This window comes from Lutra lutra, chromosome 3, assembly GCF_902655055.1.
Source record: "Lutra lutra chromosome 3, mLutLut1.2, whole genome shotgun sequence".
NCBI classification, from domain to species: Eukaryota; Metazoa; Chordata; class Mammalia; order Carnivora; family Mustelidae; genus Lutra; species Lutra lutra.
Window position 1 is genome coordinate 51,031,583 of NC_062280.1, and position 27,374 is coordinate 51,058,956.

At 39.3% G+C, this 27,374-nt stretch overlaps 1 long non-coding RNA gene across 1 annotated transcript; it reads left to right on the forward strand.

Annotated features, from left to right (window-relative positions):
- Positions 1-45: 45 nt before the first annotated feature.
- Positions 46-16,983, forward strand: LOC125095386 (uncharacterized). Its single transcript, XR_007125863.1, has 3 exons — positions 46-365; positions 727-795; positions 16,714-16,983. It is a non-coding gene; the product is annotated as an uncharacterized LOC125095386 (long non-coding RNA).
- Positions 16,984-27,374: the final 10,391 nt, after the last annotated feature.

Below are 27,374 nucleotides of genomic sequence, written 5' to 3' on the forward strand. Positions count from 1 at the left end.
CCTTGTCCCAGTGTTCCGTGAGGGGTCAGGCGGCCGCCGCGGCCACCTTTCCATCGCTAGGACCCCGGCAAGCCACGGAGCAGGGGACCTTTGGGGCCGGAAGTTGTCGTTCCTAGAACTGGGCGACCCTAAAAGCCCGGAAGCCACCGTGCGGGCGACGACCCTGAAGGGGCGCGGTCGTGCGGGGTGTTCCGCGTTCAGAGGATCTAATTCTCGCTCATTTAATTCGTTCCTAAACTTGCAGCCTAATCCCTCGAGGGCGGACCAGTGGCTGCGTTGCGTCACAGTCCCGTTGCCCTGGGAACGGATGGAGTCTCGGCTTCTAACCCCTGCTAGAATAACCACCCTGGAAAGCAGTGGTCGAAGTAACTATCAGTGGTCGAAGTAACTAATCCTCTGTGGGGATTCCCTAACTGTTCGCTTTCCATCATGTTTTCGCCCTGAAAACACTGCTCGACTCTGGGATTCCAAAGACAAATGAGGCACACACTTCCTACCTTCAAGTTCCTGACAGTCCTTTAGGACCAGACCGTGTATAACGATCCTGATAGGAGCCACAGATGAAGTTTCCGTAGGAACCAGCCGGTTATTTACGTGAATAGGAAGTGCAGGTGCACTTCCCAACCACAATTTCCCCATCCCTCTTAACCCTGGCCCCTGCTTGCTTTATCTATAGCAGTTACCGCTTCCTAAACTTAACTGTCATGTTTTCTGTCTCCTCTTTAGCATAGAAACTCCGTGACCAGTTTTGTTCACTGCTTTATCTCCAGCATCCAAAAGAGTGTCTGGCAAGTGGTAGGTGCTCAGTAAATACTTTTCCAGTGTAGTTATGACTGTCCAACTGAACAACACATATCCAAAGATGGCAGCTGCTAGTAAATGTGAGTCATTTTTTGAAGTGTGGGCCCTACAAGAACTTGGAATTTTTCAACAATTTTTAAAGGTGAAGAATTATTTCCACATTTTAACAATGGGTCAAATAGAAACATTTGCAGCCACAGAACCCTTACACATAAAATAGTTCAGAAAGGTGATTGCATGTTCTATGAAGCTGGTACACAAATAAGAAAGATTTGCAGGTGAAGGGAAATGGTTTTCAAAAAATTACGTTTGGAGACTTCCTAGGATTAAGACTTAGAGTTGGAATGGAAAACAGGACTAGATAAAGAGGAAACAGATTGGGAAGAGCTTTCAAGAAGCTAAAATATTTTAATTTCAGCATATAAGGCCCTAAATACTCATATAAAGATTTTGAGCAGCAGAGTAACATAGTTTAAAAAAAAAAAGTATCTGGATAGTAATCGGACATCAGTGGGCACATGTGTCTGAAGTAGCAAAATCTCAGAACAGTTTAGCAGGTTATTACAGCGCTTGAAAGCCATTAGAAGCATACTAAGAACAAAGGGCTGAGGATTAGCCTTTGGAAGGTATTCCCATTTTAAAGATTTTATTTTATTTATTTGACAGACAGAAATCACAAGTAGGCAGAGAGGCAGGAAGAGAGAGTGGGTGGGGGGAGCAGGCTCCCCGCTGAGCAGAGAGCCTGATGTGGGGCTGTATCCCAGGACCCTGGGATCATGACCTGAGCTGAAGGCAGGGGCTTTAACCTGATGAGCCACCCAGGTGCCCCAAGTATTCACATTTTAAAGACACTTCTCACCTTGAATGCCAAGCATACTCAAGAATCTGTAAGTATTTACCTTTCTCTGTGTGTACTCAGCCTCTTGGTGAGTTTGTCCAATTAGCAAATTTCTTAATAGTCCCTAAGAGCCAGATTCTGTTAGAAACAAGAGGATACAGAGATTGTTCATTGCAACTTCCCCTGATGAAGTTATTGAAGAATTAAAAGATACATCAATGGCAGCTCACAGATTCTGCCGTGTGAAGAAATACAGCTTTTATATTTTTCTGTGATATAACGTCTTTTGAGCCCCTATAACAGGGGCTCCCTGATAACAGAAAATAATCTTATCAAGTTCAGTTCAGTTCAGTTCTTGGTTATTTTGGATTTACACTCAACAGATCTAGAATATCCTTACCTCAGGGCACATTCCGTGAACATATACCAAGATCCATCCCCAGCCAGGTATGTTCTTCCAATTCTGCCAGTATGTGTTTGGTGAATAATCTTTTTTATTCCAAAACAGGGACAGTGCTTCCCCACTAAGGCCATGATGGAAGTTGACCCTAGTTATTGGCTTGGAAACACTGGAGATAGTTGTGGCAAATCTTAAGGGAATCTAGCATCTTGGAAGGCATTTTTCTCGGGTGAGACTACTGCATGGTTTTCAAAGGGAGGTCACTATACAACAAGGGCAAGTGTACTTTGTCCAAAGGATTGAGGTAAATCTATCAGCTCAATGTTCTCAAGAGTTTCCACCATGATATCTCCATCCTAGATCTCAAGGTCTCATGATTCTCCCTTCCCAGCCCTGTCTTTAATTTAGGAGACATGCTGTGGGTTATGAATTCAACCTTCTAATTTCACTTTTCTCACACTCAGGACCTGAGTTTGATTTCTTTTTGTTTAAACTACAATCTGTCCCTCTGGCTACAGTAAATAAAGCTCTTGCATTCTCTCTCACTCTTTCATTTTTTCCTTTGTGTTTTAGTTTAGATAATCTCTCTTTCTGATGAATGGTACATGAATGGTATAGTCTTTTTTTTTTTAAGATTTTATTTATTTATTTGACAGACAGAGATTACAAGTAGGCAGAGAGGCAGTCAGAGAGAGAAGGAAGCAGGCTCCCTGCTGAGCAGAGAGCCCGATGTGGGGCTCGATCCCAGGACCCTGGGATCATGACCCGAGCCGAAGGCAGAGGCCTTAACCCACTGAGCCACCTAGGTGCCCCGGTATAGTCTTTTTTTTTATGAATTTCTAAAGCATTTTGTTTGAGTTTTTTTTTAATTTTTTTAAAATTTTGGAATAATTTTAGATTTACAGAGAAGTTACAAAGATAGTGCAGAGTTCTCACTTGCCCCTCACTCTGTTTCTCCCATTGTTAAGATCTTATAGTTCCATGAAATATTTGCAAAGCTAAAAAACCAATATTGACTCATTGCCATTAACTAAACTCCAAACTTTATTTGGATTTTACCAATGTTTATATTATGTCCTCTTTTTTCCCAAGGATCCAATCCAGCTGTGTCAAGGTTCTCTGAGACAACCCCCAAGTTTAATGATTTGCCAGGACTCAGGAATCAGCATATAGTCATCCCCATGACTATGATTTATTACAGTGAAAGGATACAAAACAAAATCAGCAAAATCTGGGGTAAAGTCCAGAAGTACAAGCTTCCAAGAGTCCTGTCTCAGTGAAATCACACAGGACATGTTTAATTTCTTTAGGAACAAGTTGTGATAACTAGAACTGTTGTCTGCCAGTAAGCTCACTGCAGTTTCAGTGCCTAGGATTTCTGTTAAGGGCTAGTCACACAGGTACCTTCTAGCTAACAAGCACCCAAATTTCTAGACTCTCAGAGGGAAAGCAAAAAAGTGTTTTTTACTAAACTGTATTGTTTGTATGAACAGTTTAGGCACCATGAACCATTCTTATAAGGGAATTGTGAGAACTCTCCCAAAATCTAAGTTCCCAGACACCAGTCAAGGGCCAGCCTTGCAAACAGGCCTTTCCAAGGACAGCGATCTCAAGACTGCTTTGTTAACTCTTTTTTTTTTTTTCAAAGATTTTATTTATTTGTGTGTGAGAAAGAGAGCAGGCATGATTGGGGGAGGGGCAAAGGGAGAAGTAGGCTCCACACTGGGCAAAGAGCCTGTTGCAGAACTTGATCCCAGGACCCCAGGATCATGACTAGAGCCGAAGGCAGATGCCCAACTGACTAAGGCACCCAGGCATTCCTATTAACTCTTTTCTGCATACCAAGGTAGTACATTTCATTTAGTTGTCATGTCTCCCTAGTCTCTTCTGATTTGTAGCAATTTCTTAGTCTTGTTTTTCATGACCTTGATAGCCTTGAGGCATGCCTTTTCATGACCTTGATAGCCTTGATCAGATATCCTATAGACTGTCCCTGAATCTAGATTTGTCTGATGACTTTTTCATGCTTTGATGGGTATTACGGGGTTTTGGAAAGAAGGTGTCCTCATCACATCATTGTAGGGGGTACATGATATTCGCATGATTTCTGGTGGTGGTAACTGTTCAGCACTTCCATTTTATAGTTAATATTTTTCCCTTTCCCTACTCCAAGGAAGCAGGTTACTGAGTCTAGGCCATCCTCAAAGGGAAGGGAGGGAATTAAGCTTTACCTTCCATATCCCTTTGATGTGCCTCTATTTTTTTTTTTTTTTTTGAGCATTTCTTTACTTTCTGGTATCACAATGCTTCAGTCTCACCTTGTATTTTCTCTGTCTCAGTCTTAGAATGAAACATTTCTCAAAGGAACCTTGGTTTTGAAAGTCTCTTTAAAGGCTGCCATGGGTGGTTTCTAGCTTTCGTGTTATGCCTTGAATAGATAGCTGGCTAACATGAGCTTGTCATTTCCTTCCTGCAGCACATTAATAATAATTAGGAACAACCAACCAACTCTACAGTTCTTATAATTGTCCTTATCTTTCTCAAATGCTAGAGCTATTATAAAAGCCAGTGCATGCCGTTCTACCTATACTTTCCCCCAGTTTACCATGGTCTTAGTAATTATGATGGTACAGAAGTAGTTTTCAAATTTTGCATCCATGAGAACCAGTGGGAGGGCTTGTTAAAAACACTAATTGCTGGACCTCATTCCATAGTTTCTGATTTATTAAGTCTTGCAAAACATAGCCTAACCCCTAACTGGTCAAATGTAAAATCTCTCACTACATACCTATTTTCTTCAGTTTTTTTCTTTTACTAAGCATATCATGTCTGGCTTTCAACCAATAATTACAAGGCATACTGAAAGACAAAAACCAACATGAAACAGCAGAAAGAGCAAGCATCATAACCAGACTCAGATATGGCAGAGATGTCAGACATTTCTTAAACTCACAGATTCTTCAGCCATGTCCAGTCCACTGATGAATGCATTAAAAACATTCTTATTTCCTTTACAGTATTTTCAATATTAATTAGTATTGCCTCTTGATTTTTTCTTAGGTTTTCCATCTCTCTGCTTACGTTACCCATTAGATCTTTTTTTAATTTTTATTTTATTTTTTTTTTTAGATTTTTTTTTTTTATTTATTCATTTGACAGACAGAGATCACAAGCGGGCAGAGAAGCAGGCAGAGAGAGAGAGGAAGAAGCAGGCTCCCCGCTGAGCAGAGAGCCCGATGCGGGGCTCGATCCCAGGACCCTGAGATCATGACCTGAGCCGAAGGCAGCGGCTCAACCCGCTGAGCCACCCAGGCGCCCCGTAGATCTTTCTTTTAAATTGAAGTATAAATGGCATATTAGGTTTAGGTGTACATACAGTGATTTGACAATTACAGTTGACCCTTGAATAACATGGGGAATGGGGGTGCTAACAGCCTGCACAGTCAAAAATCCACAAATAACTTTTGAATCCCCCAAAACTTAGCTGCTAATCGCCTACTGTTGACCAAAAGCCTTAACAATAACATAAACAGTTAACACATATTTTAAATTTTATATGTATTATGTACTGTATTCTGACAATAAAGCTAGAGAAGAGAAAATGCTATTAATAAAATCATAAAACGGGCACCTGGGTGGCCCAGTTGGTTAAGCATCTGCCTTTGGCTCAGGTCATGGTCCCAGTATCCTGGGATTGAGCCCCATATCAGGTTCTGTGCTCAGCAGAGAGTTTGCTTCTCCCTCCGCCTCTCCCCCTTGGCTTGTGCTCTATCTCTCACGCTTACTCCCTTTCTCTCAAATAAATAAAATCTTTAAAAAAAAATAAAATCATAAAAGAAAATACATTTATAGTACTGTAGAAAAGTCTGCATGTAAGTGGTACTGTGCAGTTCAACTCATGTTGTTCAAGGATCAACTGTATATCCATTACAAAATGCTCACCACTAGACGTGTAGTTACCATCTAATTTCCCATCTGTTCTTACATGTTGTATACTTTTTCCATTAGCACCTTTAGTATATTAAAATAATTAATTTAAATCCTGGTATCATTATTCTAATACCCCTGCCATATCTGAGTTTAGTTCTGATGCCTGTTTATCTAGCTAGGGGTTAGGCTGTGTTTACTGTTGGCTGTAACTGTAGGTATCAGAGACTAAATTTCCTCTAATGTCCTTGTTTGTGTCTCCCCTATTGTCTTTGGGTTCCTGACAGAATCAGTAGTTTTAGATATGTATATATGTGTGTATGTATGTATGTATGTATATATGTATGTATAATTGACATATGACATTATATTAGTTTCAGGTATACAACATAGTGCTTCCACATTTGTATACATTGCAAAACAGTCACCATAATAAATCTAGTTAATGTCTGTCACCATACAAATTTAGAACATTTTTTCTTTTTTTTTTTTTAAGATTTTATTTATTTATTTGACAGACAGAGATCACAAGTAGGCAGAAAAGCAGGCAGAGAGAGGAGGAAGCAGGCTCCCTGCTGAGCAGAGAGCCCGATGTGGGGCTCAATTTCAGGACCCTGGGATCATGACCTGAGCTGAAGGCAGAGGCTTTAACCCACTGAGCCACCCAGGTGCCCCAGAACATTTTTTCTTGTGACGAGAAATATTTTAAGATTTGCTTTCTTTGTAGTTTTCAAATTTACAGTACAATATTATTAATTATAGTCATCATGCTGTATATTACATCCCCATGACTTACCTATTGTGTAATGGGAATTTTATACCTCTTGATCCCTTTCACCCTATCTTGCCTGTCCCCTGCAACTACCAATCAATCTATTCTCTGAGTTTTGTTTTGTATATTAGTTTGTTTTGCTTTTTTAGATCCCATGTTTATTTTTTTTATTTTTATTTTTTTTAAAGATTTTATTTATTTATTTGACAGAGAGATCACAAGCAGGCAGAGAGGCAGGCAGAGAGAGGAGGAAGCAGGCTCCCTGCTGAGCAGAGAGCCCCATGCAGGGCTCGATCCCAGGACTCTGAGATCATGACCTGAGCCCAAGGCAGCGGCTTAACCCACTGAGCCACCCAGGCGCCCCTAGATCCCATGTTTAAATGAAATCTGTGGTATTTGTCTTTCTCTTTCTGACTTATTTCACTTGGCGTAATACCCTCCAGGTCCATCCATGTCATCACAAACATGTGGCTGTGTTTCTATGGCTGAGTAGTATTTCATTGTATATATATATATATTTTGGATATTAACCGCTTATCAGATATGGCTGAGTAGTATTTCATTGTATATATATTTTTGGGGTATTAATCGCTTATCAGATATATCCTTTGCAATTATCTTCTCCCATTCAGTAGACTACCTTTCTATTTTGTTGATGGTTTCCTTTACTGTGCAGAAGCTTTTTAGTTCAATGCAGTACCATTTGGGTTTTTTTTTGCTATTGTTGCCATTGCCCTTAGAGTCAGATCCAGAAAATATCACCAAGAGTGACGTCAAGGAGCATTCTGCCTAAGTCTTCTTCTAGGAGTTTTATGGTTTCTGGACTTAAATTCAAGTGTTTAATCCCTTTTGAGTTAATTTTTGTATATGGTGTAAGATAGTGGTTCAGTTTCATCCTTTTGCATGTGGATGTCCAGTTTTCCCAGTACCATTTATTGATGAGGCTGTCCTTTTCTTTTTCTTTTTTTTTTTTAAAGATTTTATTTATTTATTTATTTATTTTTATTTTTAAAGATTTTATTTATTTATTTGACAGAGAGAGATCACAAGTAGACAGGCAGGCAGAGAGAGAGAGAGAGAGGGAAGCAGGCTCCCTGCTGAGCAGAGAGCCCGATGCGGGACTCGATCCCAGGACCCTGAGATCATGACCTGAGCCGAAGGCAGCAGCTTAACCCACTGAGCCACCCAGGCGCCCTTATTTATTTATTTGACAGAGAGATCACAAGCAGGCAGAGAGGCAGGCAGAGAGAGAGGAGGAAGCAGGCTCCCTGCTGAGCAGAGAGCCCGATGCGGGGCTCGATCCCAGGACTCTGAGATCATGACCTGAGCCGAAGGCAGCGGCTTAACCCACTGAGCCACCCAGGGGCCCCTAGGCTGTCCTTTTCTCATTGTATATTCTTACCTCTTTTGTTATAAATTAATTGACCATATATACTTGGGTCTATTTCTGCACTCTTTATTCTCTGAATGTATGTATACATATATACATATATCTTTATTCTATTCCATTGATGTATATGTCTGCTTTTATGCTAATACCATAGTGTTTTGATACCGTAGGTTTGTAATATAGTTTGAAATCAAGGACTTGAGAGACTTCCTCTTTTTTTTTTTTTTTCTTTAAAGTAGGCTCTATACCCATTGTAGAGCCCAATGCAGGGCATGAAGTCATGACCCTGTGATCAAGACCTGAGCTGAGATCAGGAGTCAAACACTCCACCACCTGAGTGGTTTTGTTTTGTTTTGTTTGAGAGACTTCTCTTTTTAATATATATATTATTTATTTATTTGAGAGAGAGAGAAAGAGAGAGAACATGGGCAAGGAGGAGGGGCATAGGGAGAGGGAGAAGCAGATTCCCTGCTGAGCAGGGAAACCCAATATGGGGCTCGATCCTTAGTACCCTGAAATCATGACCTGAGCTGAAGGCAGATGCTTAACTGACTGAGCTACCCAGGTGCCCCCCAAAAGACTTCTTAAATAAGGTCTGAGGTGTATAGTTCTTTCCACTGTAGTCCACTGTTTTATTGGAGCCCTCTTCATGTGAGGTCCTGGGCGAGAACAATTCTATAGTCCTATGATTAAGTCTCAGTCTTTATTGAGCTTGTGCCTCTGGGCTATGACCTTCACACAAACTTCACGGGTTTGCCCCTTCCTCTCTAGGTAAGACAGGAAGGCTAGAGGGTATTTGGGTATTTCCCCTTCCCCCAGTTAGGTAGGCTTTTGTAAAACTCTAGTTGGTTAGGCTCTCATAAAATAGTTTCTCTGCAGGTCAGGCTTCATTAAGAAGAGAATGCTTGCTCATGACTTCTTTCAGAACAGCCACATGTCCCCTCCTCCAGCCAGAAACACCAGGGCATTTTGTCATATTTTCACTGTGGGAACATGGTAGGCCTCCTGGAGGTAACACACAAAAATGTGTGCCCTTTCCCCATTGCGTAGTTCCTTCTTAAGTTTTTAACCCTCATATTTGTCCACATTGAGCTTCCAGTAATTCCTCAGTGACAGATTAGCTTTCCCTACCCTAGCACCAGTTTTCCTAATTTCTGCTCCAGTAAGTTGTGATTCTTTATATCTGCTTGTCTGTCTCGAGTTTTGAGGCAAGCTGTTTACCCTGTGTCCTCAGTTATCTGATGGCTTTAAGAATTGCTGATTTTCAGCTCAGCTTTTTTCCCTTGTCATGTGGATGGGAGTGACAATTTCTTTTTTTTTTTTCTTAAGTTTTTAATTTTAATTCCAGTATAGTTAACATACAGTGTTATCTTAGTTTCAGGAGTACAGCATAGTGATTCAACAGTTCATGCATTACTCAGTGCATCAGGATTAGTGTATTCTTAAGCACCTTCACCTGCTTCACCCATCTCCCCTCTGGTAACCATCAGTTTGTTCTCTATAGTTAGAGTCAGTTTCTTGGTTTCTCTCTCTCTCTATCCTTTGCTTGTTTGTTTTGTTTCTTAAATTCCACATATAAACGAAATCATATGGTATTTGTTTTTCTCTGACTCACTGATTTCACTTAGCATTATACTGTCTAGATCCATCTATGTTGTTTCAAATAGAAGATTTCATTGTTTTTTTTAAGTTTTTTTTTTTAAGATTTTGTTTATTTATTTGACAGAGAGAGAGAGAGAGATCACAAGTAGGCAGAGAGAGAAGAAGGGAAGCAGGCTCCCCGCCTAGCAGAGAGCCCGATGTGGGGCTCGATCCCAGGACCCTGGGATCATGACCTGAGCCGAAGGCAGAGGCTTTAACCCACTGAGCCACCCAGGTGCCCGATTTCATTGTTTTTTTATGGCTGAATAATATTCCATTGTATATATATACACCACATCTTACTTATCCATGCATCTACTGATGGACATTTGGGTTACTTCCATAATCTGGCTATTGTAAATAATACTGCAATAAACAGAGAGTGCATGTATTCCTTTGAATCAGTGTTTTTGTATTTTTTGGATAAATACTTCCTAGTGTGATTACTGGATCATGGGTTGGTTCTATTTTTAACTTTTTGAAGAATTGTCATACTGTTTTCCATAGTGGCTGCACCAGTTTGCGCTCCCACAAACAGTGCACTAGGGTTCCTTTTCTCCACATTATGCCCACACTTGTTGTTTCTTGTGTTTTTCATTCCAGCTGTTCTGACAGGTATCAGGTGATATTTCACAGGGGTTTTGATTTGCATTTTCCTGATAATGAGTGATGCTGAGCATCTTTTCTTGTCTATATTGGCCGTCTGGATGTCTTCTTTGGAGAAATGTCTGTTCATGTCTTCTGCCCATTTTTGAATTGGATTATTTGTTTTGTGTGTGTGTGTTGAGTTGTATCACTTTTATATGTATTTTGGATACTAACACTTTATTAGATATGTCATTTGTAAATATATTCTCCCATTGAGTAGGTTGCCTTTTCATTTTGTTGATTATTTTCTTTGCTGTGCAGAAAGAAGCTTTTTATTTTGATGTAGTCCCAATAGCTTATTTTTGCTTTTGTTTTCCTGCCTCAGGAGACATATCTAGAAAAATGTTTTTAAAGTTAGTATCAGAGAAATTACTGCCTATGTTTTCTTCTAAGATTTTTATGGTTTCAGGTCTCACATTTAGGTCTTTAATCTATTTTGACTTCATTTTTGTGTATGGTATAAGAAAGTGGTCCAGCCTTATACTTTTGCATATAGCTGCCTGGTTTTCCCAATAGCATTTGTTGAAGAGAGTATCTTTTTCCCACTACATATTCTTTCCTCCTTTGCCAAAGATTAATTGGCCATATAATTGGGGTTTATTTCTGGGTTTTCTATTCTGTTCTATTGATCAATGTGTCTATCTTTGTGCCAGTACTGTAATGTTTTGTACTGTTTCAAAACTTGAAGTCTGGATAATAGCTCCAGTTTTGTTTTTCTTTTTCAAGATTGCTTTGGCTATTCAGGGTCTTTTGTGGTGAATTTGAATTTTAGGATTGTTTGCTTGAGTTCTGTGGGAAACACTGTTGGTGTTTTGATAGGGATTGTATTAAAGTGTAGATTGCTTTGGGCAGTATAGACATCTTAACAATATCTGTTCTTCCAATCCATAAGCATGGAATTTCTTTCCATTTCTTTGCGTCATCTTCAATTTCTTTCACTGTTTTATAGCTTTCAGAATACAAGTCTTTCACTTCTTCGGTTAACTTTTTTTCTAGGTTTTTTATTATTTTTGGTGGAATTGCAAAGGGGATTGTTTTCTTAATTTCACCTTCTGCTGCTTCATTATTAGTGTGTGGAAATACAACAGATTTCTGAACAATGATTTTGTGTCCTGCAGCTTTACTGAATTCATTTATCAGCGCTAGTAGTTCTTTGGCAGAATCTTTAGTGTTTTCTATATGTAGTATCGTGTCATCTGTAAATAGTGAAAGGTTTACTTCTTCCTTAGTCTGGTCTGACTGCTGTGGCTAGGACTTCCAGTACTTGTTGAAGAAAGTGAATAAAAATTGTGGGAGTGAACATCCTTATCTTGTTCCTGGCCTTAGGAGAAAGCTTGCAGATTTCCCCCATTGAGTATGATATTTACTATAGGTTTTTCATCAATAGCCTTTATTATGTTGAGGTATGCCTCCTATAAATCTATTTTGTTGAGACTTTTGTTTGTTTCTTTTGCTTTGTTTTGTTGTTAAGTAAGCTCTACCTTCCAAAGGAGCACTTGAATTTGGGAGGCCAAGATCAAGAGTCACATGCTCTACCAATTGAACCAGGCAGGCACCCCCTGTAGAGGGTTTTTTTTGAATCATGAATTGATGTACTTTGTCACGTGCTTTTTCTACATCTATCAAAATGATCATTTCATTTTTATCCTTCGTTTTAATGATGAGACGTATCATGTTGATTGATTTGAGAATATTGAACCAAACTTTCATCCTGTGAGTAAATTCCACTTGATTGTGGTGAATGATGTTTTAAATGTATTGTTGGATTCAGTTTGCTAGTAGCTTGTTGAGGATGTTTGCATCTATGTTCATCAGAGATGTTGGCCTGTAGTTCTTTTTTGTGGTGTCTTTATCTGGTTTTGGTATCAGGGTGATTCTGGCCTCATAGGATGAATTTGGAAGGTTTCCTTTTTTTTTTTTTTCTTTTTTTTTGGAATAGTCCAAAAACAATAGGTTTCTTCTTTCTTCTTTATATATTTGACACAATTCACCTGTGAAGCAGTCTGGTCCTGGGCTTCTGTTTGTTGGGAGTTTTTTGATTGCTGATTGAATTTCATTGCTGGTAATGTCTGTTCAAATTTTCTATTGCTTTCTGATTCAGTTGGGGTATTATACACATCTAGGAATGTATCCATTTCTTCTAGTTTGTCCAATTTGTTAGCATATAATTTTTCATCATATTCTCTTATAATCCTTTGTATTTCTGTAATATCAGTTGTTATTTTTCCTCTTTCATTTCTGATTTTGTTTATTTGAGTCCTCTCTTTCTTTCTCTCTGGGTCTGACTAGAGGTTTATAAATTTTGTTGATCTTTTTTTTTTTTTAAAGATTTTATTCATTTATTTGACAGACAGAGATCACAAGTAGGCAGAGAGAGAGAGAGAGAGAGAGGAAGAGAAGCAGGCCTCCTGCTGAGCAGAGAGCCCGACGTGGGGCTCGATCCCAGGACCCCGGGATCATGACCCAAGCCGAAAGCAGAGGCCTTAACCCACTGAGCCACCCAGGCGCCCCTGTTGATCTTTTTAAAGAACCAGCTTCTGGTCTCACTGATCTGTTCCTTTGATTTTTAGTTTCTGTTTCATTTATTTCTGCTCTAGTCTTACTATTTCCTTCCTTCTGCTGGTTTGGGGTTTTGTGTATTGTTCTTTTTCTAGATCTTTGAGGTTTAAGGTTAGGTAGTTTGAGAGCTTTTTGCTTCTTGAGGTAGACCTGTATTGCTGTAAGACTCCCTCTTAAATCTGCTTTTGCTGCATCCCAAAGATTTTGGATCATTGTGTTTTCATTTTCATGCATTTCCATGTAATTTTTGATTTCTTGATTGACCCATTCATTGTTTAGTAGCATCTTATCTAACCTCCATGTATTGGTCTCTTTCCAGTTTTTTTTCTGATGGTTTGTTTCTGGTTTTATATTGGTGTGGTTGGAAATGATGTATGGAATGACTTCAATCTTTTTTTTTCAAGATTTTATTTATTTATTTATTTGTCAGAGAGAGAGAGAGAGCGCGCGAGAGAGCAAGCAGGCAGAGTGGCAGACAAAGGCAGAGAGAGAAGCAGGCTCCCTGCAGAGCAAGGAGCCCAATGCAGGACTCAATCCCAGGATCCTGGGATCATGACCTGAGCCGAAGGGAGCAGCTTAACTGACTGAGCCACCCAGCCATCCCTGGAATGACTTCAATCTTTTTGAATTTGTTGAGACTTGTTTTTTTGGCCTAATAGGGGGCCTATTCTGGAGAATGTCCCATATGCACTTGAAAAGAATGTATATTCTGCTGTTTTAGGATGGAATGTTCTGAATATATCCATTAAATCCATCTGGTCCAGTGTGTCATTCCAAGCCACTCTCCCCATGTTGATTTTCTGTTTGGATGATCAGTGTAAGTGGGGTGTTAAAGTCCCCTACTATTACGTCTGAAACTAATGATATACGTATGTTGGCTAATTGAATTTAAATAAAAAAATTAAAGTCCCCTACTATTATTGCGTTGCTATTAATTAGTTCCTTTATGTTTGTTATGAACAGTTTTTGGTATTGGGTATTCCCATGTGGGGTCCATAAATATTTGCAGTTGTTATATCTTCTTGTTGGATTGTCCCCTTTATTATTATATGGTATTATTCTTTGCCTCTTGTTACAGTCTTTATTTTAAAGTATATTTTGTTCCAAGACTCTTAACTATAGGAAATAAACTGAGGGCTGCTGGAAGGGAGGTGGGTAGGGGATGAGCTAAATGGGTGATGGGAATTAAGGAGGGCACTTGTGATGAACACTAGGTGTTATATGTAAGTGATGAATCAGTAAATTCTACTCCTGAAACCAATATCACACTGTATGTTAACTAAATAGAATTTAAATAAAAACTTGAAACAAGGGCGCTTGGATGGCTCAGTCAGTTAAGCATCTGCCTTCGGGTCAGGTCCTGATCCCAGGATCCTGCGATTGAGCCCTGCTTTGGGCTCCCTGCTCAGCAGGGAGTCTGCTTCTCCCTCTCCCTCTGATTCTCCCCTGCTCCAGCTCTCTCTCTCTATCTCTCAAATAAATGAGATAAAATTTTTTAAAAAGACAAACTAGAAAATAAATAAATAAATAAATTCTATGTTGTCTGATATAGGTATTGCTACCTTGGTTTTCCTTTGACATGCATTTGCATGGTAAATATTTCTTTATTCATCTCACTTTCAATTTAGAGATGTTTTTAGGTCTGAAATGAGTCTCCTTTAGGCAACATATAGGGGGGTTTTGTATTTTTATCCACTCTGGGAAGAAACAGCTTCTAAGCTCCTTAGATGGTACAGTAGAAACTGGAAGAAACTGGACTATCTTTTCCTCCCTCTGTTTGAGAATAAGTACCACAGTGTTTTGGACCAATGTACTGCAAACTTTGAAGTGCGCTCTAAATCTGCTATTATTCCAACTCTTTTTTTTTTTAAGTGAATTTTTAAAGATTTTATTTATTTATTTGTCAGGGACAGAGGGAGAGAGAGCGAGCGAGCACAGGCAGACAGAGAGGCAGGCAGAGGCAGAGGGAGAAGCAGGTTCCCTGCCGAGCAAGGAGCCCGATGTGGGACTCGATCCCAGGACACTGGGATCATGACCTGAGCCAAAGGCAGCCACTTAACCAACTGAGCCACCCAGGCATCCCTTATTCCAACTTTTTTTTTTTTTTTAAGATTTTATTTATTTATTTGACAGAGAGAGATCACAAGTAGGCAGAGAGGCAGGCAGAGAGAGAGGAAGGGAAGCAGGCTTCCTGCTGAGCAGTGAGCCCGATGCGGGACTCGATCCCAGGACTCCGGGATCATGACCTGAGCCGAAGGCAGCGGCTTAACCCACTGAGCCACCCAGGCGCCCTTATTCCAACTTTTTAAGCCTAATTTTTAAACTTATTTTTTCAAAATTTGTTTGCCTTTCCCTTCCCCCTTTCTTCCTTCCATTGCTTCCATTATATTCCAGACTGTTGTTTCCACCATGCCTTCCAATTCTTGTTGAGAAAGGGCACCAAATGTAGAGGATACAAAAGGGCTGGGATCTACTTCCTGCTTTGTTAATCAAGTCACAAGCCCATAAGACTGCATCTCTCCCAGAAAGTGTCTTTTTTTTTCTTCTAAAAACATCATATGCCTAGCCTAGCCCTGCACATAAGCTAATTTAATGATCCTGAAAACCATTTTTATGGTTTTGTTCCTTTACTCAAGAACCTACCAGATTTTTTCCTGCCACAAACAGTTCAGTCTAGAATGTCATTGTCTCTGGTGAAGAACTCACTTTTCCTTACCCAGGAACCTTATTTTCTGTGGCTTAAATGCATCAGTTTTTGAAGTCAGTTGAAACTTCAAATCACAGCCCTGCCAATTACTATGTGACTTTGGGAAAGTACTTAAGTTCTAGGAACCTTGGTTTTCTTATCTGTAAGTATATACTTCCTAAGTTTGCTATAAAGAGTAAATGGGATCATGAGAGCTTCTCATATAGTAAGTCCCCAAAAGCACTTATTGAAGCACTTACAAAAGAACTTTTTGCAATGATGGATGTGTCTCACATTTGCTGTCTTCAATACAGTAACCACTAGCCACCTGTGACTGATTGAGCCCTTGAAATTGGCTAGTTCTTAAAGAACATAATTTTAAGTTTTATTTCATTTAAATTAATTTTAACTTAAATAGCCACATGTGGCCAGTGACTGGTATATTACAGCAGCACTAGATAATACCATGAAAACCAGCTGAAGGAGAAATAGAAGTGTATTTTGTTAGTATTACATGTGCTTTATGATATTCCGCTTTCCAAAAATGCATGCTTTCTTCTTTTACCCATCTTCATCTTTTGCCTCTTTTTGTTTCATATCTGGAAATTTAAGATCTGATTCAAAACCCATCTTCTGCAGAAGCATTCCTCTGTTGGTCCCAATCCATATGCCTTCCACTTCCATGAAATGATTACTGAACACATGGTCAGCCCTGCACTATTTAGCACATAATGTTCTTTTAACCTATTGAGTATGATAGTTGTAACTCCCCAAGAGCACAATATAAGGGTCTGTGTGGTTTTCAAATCCTGTTCCCCTCCCAAGAAACTAGCCCATTACTTAGAATACTATAAACACTGCATTAAGGACTGAATGTTTGTGCTCCCCTCCCCGAATTCATACTTTGAAATCTAACCCATAATAGAATGATACTTGCAAGTGGGGCCTTTGAAAGGTAACTAGGTCATGAGAGTGGAGTCCTCCGGAATAAGATTAGTGCCCATAAGAGAAGAAGCCAGAGAGCTAGCTCACTCTCTTTTTGTCATATGAGGATACCACAAGAACATGGCAGTCTGTAACCCAGAAGAGATACTCACCAGAACCTGACCATGATGACACCTTGATTCCAGACTTCCAGCCTTCAGAACTATGAGAAATAAATTTCTGTTGTTTATAAACCACCAGTCTATTTTGTTGGTATTTTGTTACAGCAGCCTGAGCTAAGACACACTTGACTAGCCCTATGTTTGATTGATTACTTGTCCTTTACCTCTCTAATTCCTTCCTCTCACCTTCCAGTCCTCACCACTGTTCTCCTGTAGTTGGCTGAAAAGAACAAAGAAGTGCCCAAATACCCAATAAAATTCTTACTGCTTTTTTCATTTCTTTGTGTTACTTTATTTTCTCCTCTCCTTCACAATGGATAAAAGCATCTTTCAGATACATTGTTTTTTCACATTTTATATAGTAGACATTAGGTGCCTACTATTTGCAAAATACAAGTGGTAGGGCAAGAATTGATAATGGAGGGGCATGGAAATGATATAATAACTGTCTGCAAGTGAGTTATAGTCATATGGAAGTGGTCATTTATGAAAATAGTTAACGGAATACATAGGCAAAAGAGAAATAGCAAGTGTTGGCTAAATAGAACAACAGTATTTTGGTATGTACACATTTAAAGTATTTTAGTTGCCTAATGGAGGGTAGTTAGCCCAACAAATTTGGTGTTGGTAATGGTTCTGATTGTAATTGACAAGATGTATCTCCCTCTATGCTTACTTGTGATCTTGTTCTTTCTGTCAAATAAGTAAAATAAATAAGATGTATCTCAAACTAAACTCTCACAAATTGGATAGATTGGATCCTTAGCACAATAAAAAGAAACTGTATGGACAGTTTGGACAAAAGATCACATTGGAAATCAACTTACGGAAAAGTAAAGGACAAATGGAAACGATAACATTAAAAGTCATGTCAAAAGGGTTGGAAAAGAGAAAAAGATGCACAAATTCAGGAAATTGTGTGTGTGCACATGTATGTATGTGTTTTAAAGGTATTAAGGATTTCTAGTCCAAGATGGCAATGTAGGAAGAACTCACCTCCTCCATGGAACTCACCAAAATACACCTAGTAATAGAAAAATTCCTCCTGAGGAAGACCTGAGGGCTGACTGAGCAGCTACTGAACAACCAAAGATAGAACAGCAAGAGAGAACAAGTCACAGTGACAAGGGGAACCCTCGCCCCTTATGCCGCGAACAGCAGTGGGGAGGGGTAGTACTGAGTTGGAAACAGATCCCTCTGTCCTTGGTCACAGAAAAACAAAAGCAGTGGTTTAAAAGAGCAGTTAGTACATAAAAAAGACAACACTAGAACTTCACCAAGCGGTGGAGGACCTACCGGAAAACTCATCAGGTCAGGGGGATTGGAGAACGACAGTTTCTGTTCCCACCTTACCTTAAAAACCCATCCCAGGGGGCACCTGGGTGGCTCAGTGCGTTAAAGCCTCTGCCTTTGGCTCAGGTCATGAACCCAGGGTCCTGGGATCAAGCCCCACATGGGGCTCTCTGCTCAGCGGGGAGCCTGCTTCTTCCCCCCCCCCTTCTCTCTCTTCCTGCCTCTCTGCCTATTTGTGATCTCTATCTGTCAAATACAAAACAAAACAACCCACCCCAGTGAGGGTCTGGGCACCATAATGGGCAGGTCTGGATGCCATAACTGGCAGGTCCCAGTGCTTTAACTGCCAGGTCTGGTCTTCACAGGAAGCTTATAATCCCAGCAAGCCCAGGGTCCACAAACCCAAACCATCCCAGGTAGCACTGGGATATGGGGGGGGGGGGGCAGGAAAAAAAGAGCTTCGGTTTTAAAGGACCGAAGAGCTGCAGGGACACTCTCTCCCACTCCACCTTAAAAGACCAGACTGGAAGAGATTATGCTGAGTGGAATAAGTCAAGCAGAGAGAGTCAATTATCATATGGTTTCACTTATTTGTGGAGCATAACAAATAGCATGGAGGACATGGGGAGTTAGGAGAAGGCAGTTGGGGGAAATTGGAAGGGGAGGTGAACAATGAGAGACTATGGACTCTGAAAAACAATCTGAAGGGTTTGAAGAGGTGGGAGGGTGGGAGGTTGGGGGAACCAGGTGGTGGGTATTAGAGAGGGCACAGATTGCATGGAGTACTGGGTGTGGTACAAAAAACAATGAATACTGTTATGCTGAAAATAAATTAAAAAAAAAAGATTAATTTAAAAAAAAAAAAAAAAAAGACCAGACCGGAACAGTCTGAAAGGAAAGTGATGGAAAAATATTCGCTGGGCAAATGGAAGGGGAAAAAAAAAAACAAACTGGGATAAGAACACCTGTATGTGACAAAACAGACTTTAGAACAGACTGTAAAAAGACACAAAGTTGTTACATAATGACAAGGACTGAACCCAACAAGAGAATATAGCAATTGTAAGTATCTACACACCCAACACTGGAGCACCTAAACACAGAAAGCAAATATTAATGGACACAAAGAGAGAAATTGATTGTGATACAGTAATAGTAGAAATCACGAGAATAAAACCCACAGCATAAGGAATACAGTTGTGATATAACAGTGATGTAACAGGCCAGATGGTGGCTACACTTGTGAAGAATGTTACATAATGTATAAACCTGTCTAGTCACTAAGTTGTATACCTGAAACTAATGTAACATTGTGTGTCAACTGTACTTAAATTAAAAAAATAAAAGGAAAGATACTGACAGAAAGTCTACCTTAAAAGTCCACAGCTACAAAAAAGGCCTAGCTTGATGAGACTCCTAGCAGAACTGATTGCTTCTACGTAGTGCAGTTTACTGGCAATACAATTGAACAGTGGTGTAATGTAATTACACCAAAAATTACCTTAATATTTACTTCATAGTTTATTTTTTAAATTTTTTATTTTTTATAAACATATATTTTTATCCCCAGGGGTACAGGTGTGTGAATCGCCAGGTTTACACACTTCACAGCACTCACCATAGCACATACCCTCCCCAATGTCCATAACCCCACCCCTCTCTCCCAACCCCCCTCCCCCCAGCAACCCTCAGTTTGTTTTGTGAGATTAAGAGTCACTTATGGTTTGTCTCCCTCCCAATCCCATCTTGTTTCATTTATTCTTCTCCTACCCCCTTAACCCCCCATGTTGCATCTCCTCTCCCTCATATCAGGGAAATCACATGATAGTTGTCTTTCTCCAATTGACTTATTTCACTAAGCATGATACCCTCTAGTTCCATCCATGTCGTCACAAATGGCAAGATTTCATTTCTTTTGATAGCTGCATAGTATTCCATTGTGTATATATACCACATCTTCTTTATCCATTCATCTGTTGATGGACATCTAGGTTCTTTCCAGAGTTTGGCTATTGTGGACATTGCTGCTATAAACATTCGGATCACTACGTTTGTATCTTTAGGGTAAATACCCAGTAGTGCAATTGCTGGGTCATAGGGTAGTTCTATTTTCAACATTTTGAGGAACCTCCATGCTGTTTTCCAGAGTGGTTGCACCAGCTTGCATTCCCACCAACAGTGTAGGAGGGTTCCCCTTTCTCCGCATCCTTGCCAGCATCTGTCATTTCCTGACTTGTTAATTTTAGCCATTCTGACTGGTGTGAGGTGGTATCTCATTGTGGTTTTGATTTGTATTTCCTGATGCCGAGTGATGTGGAGCACTTTTTCATGTGTCTGTTGGCCATCTGGATGTCGTCTTTGCAGAAATGTCTGTTCCTGTCTTCTGCCCATTTCTTGATTGGATTATTTGTTCTTTGGGTGTTGAGTTTGCTAAGTTCTTTATAGATTTTGGACACTAGCCCTTTATCTGATATGTCATTTGCAAATATCTTCTCCCATTCTGTCAGTTGTCTTTCGGTTTTGTTAACTGTTTCCTTTGCTGTGCAAAAGCTTTTGATCTTGATGAAATCCCAATAGTTCATTTTTGCCCTTGCTTCCCTTGCCTTTGGCGATGTTCCTAGGAAGATGTTGCTACGGCTGAGGTCGAAGAGGTTGCTGCCTGTGTTCTCCTCAAGGATTTTGATGGGTTCCTTTCTCACATTGAGGTCCTTCATCCATTTTGAGTCTATTTTCGTGTGTGGTGTAAGGAAATGATCCAATTTCATTTTTCTGCATGTGGCTGTCCAATTTTCCCAACACCATTTATTGAAGAGGCTGTCTTTTTTCCATTGGACATTCTTTCCTGCTTTGTCGAAGATGAGTTGACCATAAAGTTGAGGGTCTATTTCTGGGCTCTCTATTCTGTTCCATTGATCTATGTGTCTGTTTTTGTGCCAGTACCATGCTGTCTTGATGGTGACAACTTTGTAATAGAGCTTGTACTTCGTAGTTTATTTAAAACTTTACTTATTTTTCCCTTTATCATTATCATTACCACACTCTGCACAGTAGGTGGCGACATTGCATCACTCGTGGAATCAACTGGGCTGACTTTGACCATAAAACCTAGATGCAAACTTGGTAACAAATCTCAATGACTGAATTGGCCAAAATTAAAAACATTGCCCTTCTAGGGCGCCTGTCTGGCTCAGTCAGTGGACCATGAGACTGTTGATCTCAGGGTCGTGAATTTGAGGCCCATGCGCATAGAGATTACATAAAAATAATACTTAATAAATAAAAACACTGCCCTTTCTATTTATCCTTAAAAGTCATATGAATAATACATTGAGTTTAATGAAAGTATTTGTTGACTAATTCATTTTGTCAATGAATGTCAATAAACCAGTTTGTGTTATTTTTAAAAATAATGTTCATTTAACCTTCAACATGAGAATGTAATGAATTGTCTCCTTTTTAGTTTTAATGTAAAGAAATTATTTATTTATACTTAATTTCATTTTGTACTAGTCATTCAGCGATATTTATTGGGCCCATAATGGTTGAATTCCATGAATCTGTATAGAGGTACAAGTCAGAAGAACCGTTATCTGGGCAGCACTAACATCAGGTAAAATAACAACATATAATTGAGATTTAAAACATTGCTGTAGGGGCACCTGGGTGGCTCAATCGGTTAAGCGTCGCCTACAGCTCAGGTCATGATCCCAGGGTCCTGGGATGGAACCTCCAGTGGAGTCAGGCTCCCTGCTCAGTGGGGAGTCTTCCTCTCCCTCTTCTTTTGCCCCTTTCCCTGCTTATGTGCTGTCTCGATCTAGCTCTCTCTCAAATAAATAAATAAAAGTCTAAAAATAAATAAATAAAACATTGCTGTGATGCAATAGCTAGCCACATTAACAAATGCTATGGAGTAGTCATTTATCCCACAATTCACCTCTTTTTACTTTAAAAGATGCAGCCTAATTTTAGTATTCGGAATTTATTCAGTATTTGTACTCAGCTTTAGCTTAAGATCCAACTTTTTAAATCTTTCTTTCTCTAAAGTAAACGATTTTTTTTTAAAAAAAATCTGTCTTTATCTTCTGTCCAGTTTGGGCTCCCTTTTTTGATTGTGATCACTATAGTCTTATTTGAAATGAAATATTCCAAGTAGAGATGTAACATGGTTTTAGAGCAGGTAGGATTATATTTCTATTTTTAGTTTCCAGTAACTTCCTGGATACTAAATGTGAACTAATAGCTTTAGGAAACCAACAAAATTCTAAGATCCCTTTTTGGGCCATAATTAATACATGCCTTCTAAACCAACATACACACAGCTTACGTTACCTTTCCCTAAATGTCCTGCCATGGTTTTGTTTGTTTGTTTGTTTTCTTTTTAAGATTTTATTTATTTGACAGAGAGAGACACAGCGAGAGAGGAAACACAAACTAGGGGAGTGGGAGAAGGAGAAGCAGGCTTCCCACTGAGCAGGGAGAAACTCGGGGCTCAATCCCAGGATCCTGGGATTATGACCTGAGCTGTAGGCAGACGTGTAATGACTGAGCCACCCAGGTGCCCCTGTCTTGTCATGTTCTTACTTTAGTCAAAGTTGTTTTTTTTTTTTTTTTGAAGATTTTATTTATTTATTTGATAGACAGAGATCACAAGTAGGCAGAGAGGCAAGCAGAGAGAGGCAGGGGGAAGCAGGCTCCAGGCTGAGCTCCATCGCAGGACCCTGGGATCATGACCTGAGCTGAAGCCAGAGGCTTTAACCCACTGAGCCTCCCAGGTGCTCCACTTTAGTCAAAGTTTATCTATTCTTTCTAGTCAAGGGCAATTATCCATTGAAGAAACATTTCAATGATTTATATAAGGAATAAGAAACCATATTTGCTGCAGGAATTCACAATATTTTCTATAAGTACATTCACATTTAAAAAAAAAGAATTTATTTGACAGAGAGAGGGAGAGCACAAGCAGGGGGAGCAGCAGAGGGAGAAGCAGACTTTCCACTGAGCAGGGTGTCTGACTCAAGACTCAATGCCAGGACCATGACCTGAGTCCAAGGCAGACACTTAACCAACTGAGACACCCAGGTGCTCCTATTTTCACGTATTTAATAAGACATTTTATGGGTCCCAGGTTAAGTGTAGAGACAAGATGTTCTTAAAAAGCTTTAAGTTTTGTTTTCACCCAAACAGGTTTATGTTATATCAAATAATACCTCTCTAATGTACCAAAAACAAGACTTACATTCTTTGTATCACCTGCACCTGGCTTGGTGGACGTGTAAACAACTGGGGGTTGAATGAATGCCCTTAAGCATTCTCTATGTCCTGAGCCACTTTGATTCCATCCATGGAATAGGGCCTCAGTGGTCCCATTAGAAGCTCCCATGGCTGTCCTCAAGCCCTATGTAAAGTCTTTGTAGGCACCTCCATCCTACTTTCTCTTATGCACCGGCTTGTTCCACTCAGTGCATCTGATTCCCAGCCTGTGCCTCATTCCCACCATCCTTTACTCTGTGTGCCCCTTCTCATTGCCACTTTGGCTAGCAACAAACTCAGCAACCATGCACACCGGTTCGACTCTCTGCCAAGTTTGTTCCGACTTTGTGTTTCAGATCTTCCTGGACCTCAGGATCTGTTACCCTCACACGTTAACCCAGCCTTGCATCACCACACTCCCACTTAATCTGGGAGCGAGATTCAGGGAAAATGTATGAATGTGAGAATGAACTGGCAAATTTTAACCAATGTAGAATATTAACAACTTCAGTAGCTGAAATAATTGGACTAGAAATAGGGAAATCTATAAAGATTTTGCTCCCTCCCCCCAAAAAAGAGTAAGGCAAGAAGTTGTAAGTATCATAGCATCAGTATAATGAAGTATAATTAAATATAATAAATAATAAAGTAGTATAATTAAATATAATAAATAATAAAGTAAAATAAATAATAAAATTCATTTATAATAAATAAATCAGTATAATAGCATCAGTATAATAATTCTTTGAAGAATTGAAAGGAGCTTTTTTTTTGGCAGGGGGAGACATTTTACCATCTCTATTTATCATTATATTATCTTAAATTGCTTTATTCAATAAAGCTGAATAATAAATAAATTTAAACATGGTAGGAGACCAAATTGGAGGTGCCATGAATATCAGGTGACATTAAACTCCATGACAAGCAAATGTAGTGGTGGATCACCCTCCACACTTTTAGGTATTTAAGATATTTAATATTTTTTAAATAGAAAAGACATTTAGAAATAATGCAGAAAACGTTTACTTACTTTTCTATAAAACCATACTCTAAAAGCTGTGGAAATATTTTTATAGTTCTAGTTATGTGGTACTTCAAAAAGACTAGGATGACTCTTGAAAAAAACAGAAACACATCATCAGAATGATAAACTATATTGGGTCCTAGTATCTGAAAACCAGCCAAATGACTAAGGTTATAACTTCAGAAAGATAGATGTTAAGAAGGAATAGGATTAGAGTTTATAAACTGTAGCCCACACATGCATAGCTCACACATATTTTTCAAAACATGGTCATGCATTATTTCATTTAATTATAAAAGCTTAATAAACAGTAAGCATCATAATCAATTTTAAAACAAAAAACATGTAAAACAATGACAGGAATTGGTAAAGTGATAATATACTGCCTAACTAAATACTAGTGTATGGGAAGTGGGAAAGATTTCTTTGTAGTTTGTAAGAGGTACATTTTTTTTTTTTAAAGATTTTTATTTATTTATTTGACAGAGAGAAATCACAAGTAGGCAGAGAGGCAGGCAGAGAGAGAGAGGAGGAAGCAGGCTCCCTGCTGAGCAGAAAGCCCGACGCGGGGCTCGAACCCAGGACCTGGGATCATGACCTGAGCCGAAGGCAGCGGCTTAACCCACTGAGCCACCCAGGCGCCCCTGTAAGAGGTACATTTAACACAAGAGCATAACTTAATTAAAATTAAAATTTCTTAAAATTCAGGTTAGAAAAGTCCTCAAAGTTAAGTGGTTCCAAAGAAGATTAAGATCAATTCATAGGTGATATATCCATAATGGGTTGTTAGGAGAAAATAGAAGACAATTTTCTTCCACAAAACATTCCTGTGTTTTAGAGTTAAATCTTAGATGCTGAAAACAAATATCACATAAAATCAAATAAATTGCTGTATTCTTCTAAATACCCTATATGGGAGTCTTACTCTACTACCAAATTACTATATAACCTTTAGTCAGAAGACTAACATCTTCCATATTCTACTTAAATGATATAACCATGTCTCAAATTCATTAGCACACTAGCAGAATCCATACAAATCAGTTACCAGAAAAATGGAAATGAAACCCTCGGGTAACAAATGAATGACTTTACCCACTCTAAAACCCAACTTTAAAACCCACTCTAAACCCAACTCTAAAACCCAACACATGTTTCTTGCCCATTAGAAAATAAAATGTTCATGATCTTTGAATTCATGAAGGAATCTGGAAGTTTAAACAAAAACAAATGAAAATCTCTTTCTTTAGCTAGTCCCCAAATACTTTTAAAAATGTTTCTGTTTGGGGCAGCTGTCTGGCTCAGTTATTTATTAGAGCATGTGACTCTTAATTTTGCGGTCTTGAGTTCAAGCCCCACAGTGGGTTCACAGTTTACTTTAAAAGAGAGAGCACAGGAGCAGGAGAGGCAGAGGGAGAAGGAAAAAAAACGAAAGACCCTTCCTTTCTGCCCCTCACACTCATGCTCTTGCTCTAAAAAATGAATGAGTAAATCTTTAAAAATAATAATAAAAATTTAATTCAAAAAGGGAAGAAAAAACATAAAAAATTTTGTTGTTGTTTACTGGCTATATCTAATCTAACTGTAGAACAAATCAGGCTGTGATATTGAGTCAAAGCTAAAGAAAGGAAAATATAGTTCTAAAGACCCCATCATAATATTAATTTTAGTGATATGACATTTATGAGGTTTTGTTTTGGAATAAGCTTTCAAATAGGACTCATTTAACTAAATTAAAGAAGGTTGAGATGGCTTTCCAACTCCTTTAGGCAAAGATTACATGTCAGACAAGACAGAGAAAACAAAGTAGTTAGATATTTTTCATGAATTATCTTAAAGTTCTTAAGACACAGGAGAAGGGGAACACAGAAGAGGCTTGTTAAAGTGTTGTTTTTGATGACACAAACCATGTATAAAATTTCAAATTACTGAAAACAATGTGACTTAAAAGCCTTTAAAGCCATAGGTCCACACACATCTATATAAAATCTACAATAATCCAAGCCTTATGTTTGTTTCACTCTTCGTACAACTCATAGTAGAGTTAAGGAAAGGTCCCAGCAGATGGACGAGAGCCAGAATGACCAGAAGCAAATGTGCTCTGAGAAACAAGTGCAGACCACCTGAGAAGTGGAGGTGACGGCAGCACCAAAGGACCGGTCGTAGACATCTGTCCAGTTCAAAGGGAAGGACCGTAGAGAGGAGATTCCGCAAGAAGATAGGAGCAGAGAAAATGAGATACTGGCAAGCTAGGATGAGACAAGCCACAGCAACAAGGGTAGAGGCTCAGCCCCGGCGGGGGTGTTGCAGGTTTACGTACACAGAGTAAATGTAGACAGTCTGAAAGATGCGAACGGTATAAAATGAGGGTGTTGATCTCAAGAGATTAACAATCTAGTTGGAGAGATTTCGCTTATACCCCTGGGAATTAAATAACAATATAGGACAATAATTCCGGTGGTGTTGCAGAGGAATGTACAATTGATAATATACCAAATTATTTGTCAGGGAAGACTTCAAAGTAGAGAGGAGCTTTGATCTCGATTATGATGAATGAGAAAATACAAATGGGTAAAACAAATGTAGGGGTTAAGAGGATAAAGAAAAGGGTTGGGGGCAGACTATATCTGGTAAACTATGGGAAAGTAAACCAACCTGAACGGTGTATTGATCATATTTTAATTTTTATTATATATATATTTATTGAAGTGTAGTTGATATACGATGTTACATTAACATCAGGTGTTTGTATTTTTTGTATTTCTTTAAGATTTATTTATTTATTTGAGAGAGAGAGCAGGGGGGAGAGTCAGAGGGAGAGAGAGAGAATCCTGAATCCGACTCCCCACTGATCATGGAGCCCGAAGTAGGGCTCGATCCCAGGACCCCCAAGATCACCACCCAAGCCAAAACCAAGAGTCTGACGCTTTAACCAAGTGAGCCACCCCGGTGTCCTTTTTGTATTTCTTAATGCTTTGACATGGTGAGGCCCTGTAACCTGAGGAGGGAAAACCCCCTCTCCCCCAGCCCCTGCAGGGG